The sequence below is a fragment of the Papaver somniferum genome, chromosome 11 (assembly GCF_003573695.1).
Source record: "Papaver somniferum cultivar HN1 chromosome 11, ASM357369v1, whole genome shotgun sequence".
Classification (NCBI taxonomy): domain Eukaryota; kingdom Viridiplantae; phylum Streptophyta; class Magnoliopsida; order Ranunculales; family Papaveraceae; genus Papaver; species Papaver somniferum.
The window spans coordinates 88,523,151-88,530,894 of record NC_039368.1 but is presented as its reverse complement, the minus strand read 5'-3'; the positions used below and the strand labels follow the sequence as shown (position 1 = coordinate 88,530,894).

Below are 7,744 nucleotides of genomic sequence, written 5' to 3'. Positions count from 1 at the left end.
GTTTCAATTGAGTCTTGTATACTTCTATGAGAATATAAACAATTTAACAACTCTAAGAACTAGTTTCATTTGAGTCATTTGAACTGGTTATGATTAAGATGAACAAGGTTGATATGAAAGTGTTCATATGGATAACTTCGGTTAACTATTGTTGAGCCAACCATGTGTACACGTTTAGGTACGGTTACTCAAACCTAAATGAAGTCACATTTCATTTGTGCATAACAAGCTAAGTTCTATCTAACGGTTGAAAGATGTTAACTTGACTCCAATCAGGTTTTCTTCTAACGGTGAATATTGAATGCTTTGTTACCAAGTTAGCATTGATTGCAAACCATGATTTGAAGACTATATAAGGGTGTTAGAGCATAGCTCGGTTGAACCCACCAAGCATTGGTATGTCAAGTTTGGTTGTCATATAACTCATTTAAAGAGTCGCTTGATTATGTACTAGAGACAACTTCGTATATGTTAGATTAGAAAGTCTAGGATTATGAGACATACAAGTATTACTCGAAGACTTGAAGAATGTGAAGAAGTAACAAGCTATAAAAAAGACGTCATCCTTTCTCTTGAGGTTAGTAATATTTGACTTGAACTATTTCATTCCTAACGTATGTTTCAAGCGTGCTATATTGAAAACATAACTGCGAAGCTGTGAATGATTATACTCTAGTAGTAAGACATGATCATAGTGTTACGGAATTAGGATACGAAGTATAACCCTTATCTTTTGAACTTCGTATATAAGACATCGACATAATCGTATGAATGTTATTGTGATTATGTGTATGGGTAAAGGTGAAGATTTCCTCTTAGGAAACAATGTTTACATTTGTTTAAAGGAAGTACATTCATGAAATTGTTTTATGAATCGAAAGGGAAATCGCTAGGCTTATTGGTATTGTTATTCATTGCATATCTTTGGATTACCAATATGTATGAGTTAGTAGTATTGGTCATAATTTGTTATGTATCTTGGTAAAACTAATCACAGTGCCTGACTTATGTATTGGTATGACTTATATACATTAGTGTAACCGATCCTAAGTAATCACCTGAGATGGTATGATCGATATTTGTAAAGGTACATTATTTATATGTCCTTACTTTTGAAACCGATCCTAAGTAATCACAGTGCCTGACTTATGTATTGGTATGACTTATATACATTAGTGTAACCGATCCTAAGTAATCACCTGAGATGGTATGATCGATATTTGTAAAGGTACATTATTTATATGTCCTTACTTTTGAAACCGAACAAATATATCCTTATACAACAATAAATATATCCCTACTTTTTAAGAACCTTATTCATTTAATATTAAATTACCTTAATACCCTCACCCATATGATATTGTTCTTTATTTAAAAATGAAACAAATTTCTTCCTCTACCACTTCACCACCGCCACTAGCACCACCACCACCAATATTCAACTACCATTCCACAACCACCGTTCAACGACCACCACCTACCAACTGCCACCACCACTAATATTCCACCACCACTCTGTCACCACCACTAGTCCACCGACGCCACCACAGCTAGTCCGCCGCCTCCGCCACCACTAGTCCGCCACCACCACCACCGCCGCCTCCATCACCATTAGTCCGCCACCACCACCGCTAGTCCGCCACCACCACCACTAGTCCTCCGCCGCCACCACCACCGTCGTCGCCGCCGCCATACTGGTTCAAACATTTTTGTATCAACAACAATAGTTGATCAAAATAAAAATAGAATCAACAGTAGAAGTTGATCCAATTTAGGGGATCAACAACAGTAGTTGATCCAACAAAGAAAAGGATCAACAACAGAAATTTATCCAATTTAGGGGATCAACAACAATAGTTGACCCCCTAAGTTGGATCAACAATGAAAGTTTATCCATGTAAATGGAGTCAACAACCAAAGTTGACACAAAAAATTGACATACGAATGAGTGAACTTTGCCTGAGTCGAACACGCATCATCTGAGATGGAGTCAGTCATGCTACCATTGCACCACAAATTCAACATTTGAAGAATTTACATCTATAAAATCCAAGCGTATAAACTACAAGAATAATTATACTAATCCAAGGAAATGCGGTCAACAATAGGAATTGATCCCAACATGAGTTGATCCATAAATGGGATCAATAATAGTACTTGATCCATAAAAAATGGGATCAACAACATGAGTTGATCCCATAAATGGGACAATAAATATAGTTGATTCATAAAAATGGGATCAACAACGGGAGTTGATTCATAAATGGGATCAATAATAATAGTTGATCCCATAATGGAAGTATATGATTAATTTAGCTACAGAAACTCCATATCAGTCGAGGAAAATGTTACCTGCCGGACAGGTTCTGAAACACGAACTCACAAGCTTAGTTGGACTGTCAAGTGATATCCAGTGGCCAATCGATACATAAGTGAGCTTAAATGAAACATTAGTTGATCAATATGCCTGCAAAATAAAATTCAAAACCATGTTGCTGCTAACTAAAAATGCAACACAAATCAATAAGAACTACCTACTTACAACTCCCCACATGCGACTAGAACATACAATTATAGTAACGACTTGCTTTTTGCAGGCTACAGATGTCTGTGTATATGTATCATAAGATGATGATCATATAACAAGTGATTATCCCTATTACCTCTGCCAGCCCAAAACTTCACCACCTCGGCACCTCTTCCATCACCAACTCGTGTACCACTACCATAATCCAACTCGACCTCCTGCTATACTACATGCAGGGATTCTACCACCTACACCTTTTGGCCTCCAACAATACGAGCACCAAGTATCTCATGCTCTACCACCTAATCCTCTGCTTCCACCAGTATCTATGAGTTCTCTTCCGCCACCACCAACGGTAATCACCAAAAATCTTCCAACTTCAGTTCCAAAGCCGGCACCGCCTCTAACACCACCTCCATCCTCTAGTCCACTAACTTTACTAATCCCACTAATTATACACTCACCAGCTTCATATCCACCACCAATTCCACCTCTCCCATCACCAATTACAGTCAAGCAAACCAAAAATTAATCTGATCAAAATGCAACAATCCAGTGACAACTACAATACACAAAATCTCAACTAACCAACATCACCTCGCATGCTACTACACCACCACCAAACACTACCATAAAGAAAAATCAAGTAAAAAGAACCCGTTAAATTCTATTGTTATTAGTCAATACAACTGAAAAATGACGAATTGAAGAAGAATAAAACCTAAATTAGGGTTTTAAACGACAATCAATAGATACTTTTCTTTGCATAATATCTCTAACTCTATCTTTTTTTCAAATACAATCTTTTATCTGTTCACTCGTTTTTGAAGATGAATTTTTCGAATTATATTGATGTTGAATCTCATCAATTCATCCCTTCTATTTACAGTAAACCAATTGTAGATTACATCAAAATCACGTGAGACTCAAATTGACTGTAGATTTCTAGGGTTTTTGACACAAACCTGATTTATCGATCCCTCTGGATTTCTTCTTGTTTTGTTTCTCTATTTAAATTAGAAATTACCACATATCGAAACTGAAAAATCACATCTCTCAATCGCCTGAATCTTGAGATGATATTCAAATCATTAGCAGTAGGAGGAAATAAGATGAAAAAGAAGATCAACTTCTAGTGATGATGCTGGAGTAGGGGTGACGCAGGAATAGTGACGGAAGTAGAGATGGTGCTCTAATGGAGGCGTTTCTGCAATCGTGGTGGCAATTGAGATGGTGGTGGTGGAGAGCGGTGGAGATCGAGAATCGGAGATTGAGATACAAATGAAGAAATAAGGAAAAAAGATAAAAAGGTTAAATGTAGAATTACGAGGGTTATGTTTCTATCGAAAATTTCAATTATGCCACCAGGGATATTTGTAAAGTTTTCCAAGGACATTTGTGAAGGCCCATCAAAAACAAGGATAGTTATATAATTTCCACTATTTGTAATTGGTGTGACCGATTCTAACAATTGGTGTAACCGATCACAAAAGAGTTGTGTGATCGATTTTTGTAATTGGCGTAACCGGTCCTAATAATTGGTTTAACCGATCCTAGTGACTTGTGTAACCGGTCACAAGTAATACCATGAGAATATGGTAACCGGTCCTGGTAATTGATGTAACCGATCCTGGTAACTGATGTAACCGGTTCCAATAGCCATATTGAGGTAGAACCGATCCTTGTGTTTAGTAAAACCATAAACCCATGATTAGTGATTTGATATATGATCAATCACATAGTTGTTTTGGAATACAGATGAACTAATTCTAAACGTATTTGGAAGTGTGGTATAATTGATTCCAAGATTGTAAATATGAAAGAGGATTTACAAAGAAAAGATGTCGACATACTTTAAACATGATCAGTAACTCTTATTTTTTATTGTTCAAAGATATTCCTTAATAACTCAAGGAGATCCCGGACCGAAATAAATTAAGAATCTTTTAATTAAGGTTATTAGTTTTATATGCTTTTAATTACCAGCAATTAAATGCATATCTCTGGAAAATAAAAATTGGTAATGTGCATTTACTAATTGGAGATTTTCTAGTGAGATTTCGGAAATATAGGACAAATCATTTCCAGGAATTATGAAAAACGATTTGCGCATTTATTGCATATCTTGAGAATATTCGGTTTTGGAAATTCCTTGGTGTCCAAACATGCTTGGTCTATAAATACCAAGTTTGCATTTCGAGCAAACTATCCTAAGAGTCAGGCAAACTTTATCTTTATGTTGTTTCTGGTGGAGTCGTCTTTCCTGAGAGGAAAGTACCCTAATTAGGTGAAATCTGTTACGACCACTCGTTTAAAGACTTCTGTGGGATCAAGAAGCTCTACGAGTACCGTTGGTGGGAAACTAGATAATTGCAGTTATTTTAGTTTTCGATTGATTTGATTGACTAACGGTTGTTGAACTTTGATTGCACCTAGTTTGTTTATTCTTGAGAATATTCTCTTCTGATATAAGATTCACTCAAACAAGATCGAAGTGTCGACGAGATCTTTAGAACTGTTTGTAGATCTAAAGACGTATTGTGATAATCCATTGTTAACAGACTCTGTTCTGTGTGTGACTGATCGCAAGAGATTCAAGTGGTGTTATGCAGGTGTTTATTGAAGATTAAAGAAGATTTGAAGACAAAGAAGATTTCTGATTTGGTTTCTATATCTTTGGGTGTGCACAAACCTTGATCGGCTGGGATCCAACTAGAATCGAATTTATTCGAATGATTAGTTGTGTAAGATCGACATCCCATTGTAGTTTCTTGTTTGATTCTATATTGATTGTCTGCAAATCTAAACTCTGCTACTTCGGTAGTTGTTGGATAGATTGATCTGACCATGCAAAGGAGTTTATTGGTTAAACGGAAGAGCCTTTGCAGATGACTTGAGATATCTTCATCTGAAAGAATAAAGAGAGTTGTTGCTTTACTTTTTGGAATACGATCCAAAGGAATTGTTCAAGTGCGTGCACTTATTGAATGTCGGAAGCGCAGGGATACTGAAGAAACTAGGTGAACTATAGGTTTAGTTGCTTGGTCTCAACTATACGAAGTTTGTTAGATTTTGTATAGCGGCTTAATTCTGAGAGTATTCAATTCTGGATTAGGTCTCAGGGTTTTTCTGCATTTGCGGTTTCCTCGTTAACAAAATCTTGCCGTGTCTTTACTTTTCTATTTCTAATATTATAATTGTTTATTATAATTAAAAGTAAAATACACAAACGTTAACTCCGTATTACTTGATAGTGATCTTATAGAGTTTGGTTAAGTCCGAACCTATTATCAAGTAATCACACTTTGATTGTTATATTTTCTCGATCTCGTATCCATAGACGATCACACAAAGTGTGAATACTGATTTGTAGTATTGTCTCGACTTTGTCCATAGACAATCACTTTCGGTAAGAGGACTTAGAGGTGGATAATTTAAAGATTGTGGTGTATTTTGGTACTCGTCTTTTCAATTGGTATCAGAGCAGGCAAACACGAAAAGATCTAACAATCTATGTTTGGTGCGATCCAACCTATAAGAAATGAACTCGAGTTCACATGAATCGATTTCAGTTAACATACCGCCAATATTTTACGGAACAAACTATCTATGGTGGAAATCTTCTATGAGATCTTTTCTTCAATCACGAGAGTTTAATACTTGGCTATTAGTCATTGATGGTTATAATCTCCCGAAAGTAGAAAATTCAAAAACTGAGTTTAAACACTTAATAGATTATACAAGCAAAGAAAAGGATTTTCCAAAGCAGAATTCTGATGGTTTGAATGCTATTATACATGCTGTAAGTCGTGATCTACAACATCATGTATCTAACTGCCAAACTTCAAAGGAAGCTTGGGATAATCTTCACATAGTATTCGAAGGAAATACATCAGAGAAAGAAAATAGACTTCAAACTATTGCGTCTGATTGGGAAAACATTCGAATGGATGAAAACGACACTTTTGAAGATTTTCATTTCAAACTCTCTGAGATAGTTAATGCTTATTTCTCACTTGGAAAGACTATTTCTGAAAAGGATATAGTGTGAAAATTTCAAAGATCGTTGCCATCTAGATACGAATCTAAGAAGCATGCAATCATTGAAGCTAACGATCTTTCTTCTTTATCAAGAAGTTCTCTTGTTGGAAAACTAAAGATATTTGATCAGGAGTACTTGTCTAAACAAAAATACAAACTGGCCTATAAAGCCATCAAAAATCCGCCAACTCAATATCCGGCAGACTCCCAAGATCAGGAAGATTTAGATGTTGAAGATGAAACTAAACTAAATCATCATTTGTCTCTTATTACTCAACGATTCAAGAACTTATTGGGACACCGAAAAAGAGAATCTCATATGTCAAAAAGAAATCGTATTTCTACACATAAAAGTGAAGACACTTGGGATGATGATGATATTGTCCCTCAATGCTACAAATGTAGAGGCTTTGGTCATATTTCTCCAGACTGTACAACTAAGGATATTCAATGGAAAATAAATGCATATACTGCCACTCTTGACTATTCCCCTGACGAGGATAATCAATACTGTATGCCAGATCATATTGCAACCATTGCAGAAGTCTGTGACTCTGAAATACTTTCAACATTAGATACCCAAGAAGAGTTCAATCCTACGATTTTCAAACAAATTCTTCATTGTAAAGATAAAAGAACTCAGTTTCTTGAATCCGAAATCAATGGAATAAAGTCATCGGTTAATCATCTCAGATGGAGTTATCTGAATGACAAAGTAAAATTTAACAAGCGTCTTGTGAAAATCGAGGTCTCTCAATGTTCCGAGAAAGAACAAGTATCTAAACTCATTTTCGACGCTAAGCGTTGTCAAGATGAAATCAGAAAGTTAAAAGCAGAGAATCTGAAATTGAGAGATAAACTTAGCTGCTCTGGGAAATCATCACTTGATATGAATATATCAAAAGGAAAGGAAGCAGGGTTGAATAAATATATAAAACCTAAGTCCTACAACGTTTCCAATACAAACAATTGGGGCACTATCAAAAACATTGTCTTGGTATTAAACAGAGAGATAAACTATGTAAATCAAAAAATTCAAGATCTAAATCTAGATCAAAAATCACTTCTGAAAATCAACGTAAAAAATTAAATAATGTGATTTTTAGACATCAAGATCTTACCTCAAATTTGAGAAACGAACCTAACAGTTCAAACATTTCTCAAATCTGTAAGAAT

At 35.6% G+C, this 7,744-nt stretch overlaps 1 long non-coding RNA gene across 2 annotated transcripts; it reads right to left on the bottom strand.

The window, feature by feature from the left end:
* Window positions 1-1,219: 1,219 nt before the first annotated feature.
* Window positions 1,220-3,805, bottom strand: LOC113320380. 2 transcript variants are annotated; one of them, XR_003346076.1, is made up of 4 exons: window positions 3,493-3,805; window positions 2,664-3,153; window positions 2,353-2,467; window positions 1,220-1,694 (listed from the first exon to the last, which is right to left on the bottom strand). It is a non-coding gene; the product is annotated as an uncharacterized LOC113320380 (long non-coding RNA). The 2 variants fall into 2 exon arrangements; XR_003346075.1 differs by having other exon boundaries at window positions 2,353-3,153.
* Between the last annotated feature and the right edge of the window lie 3,939 nt (window positions 3,806-7,744).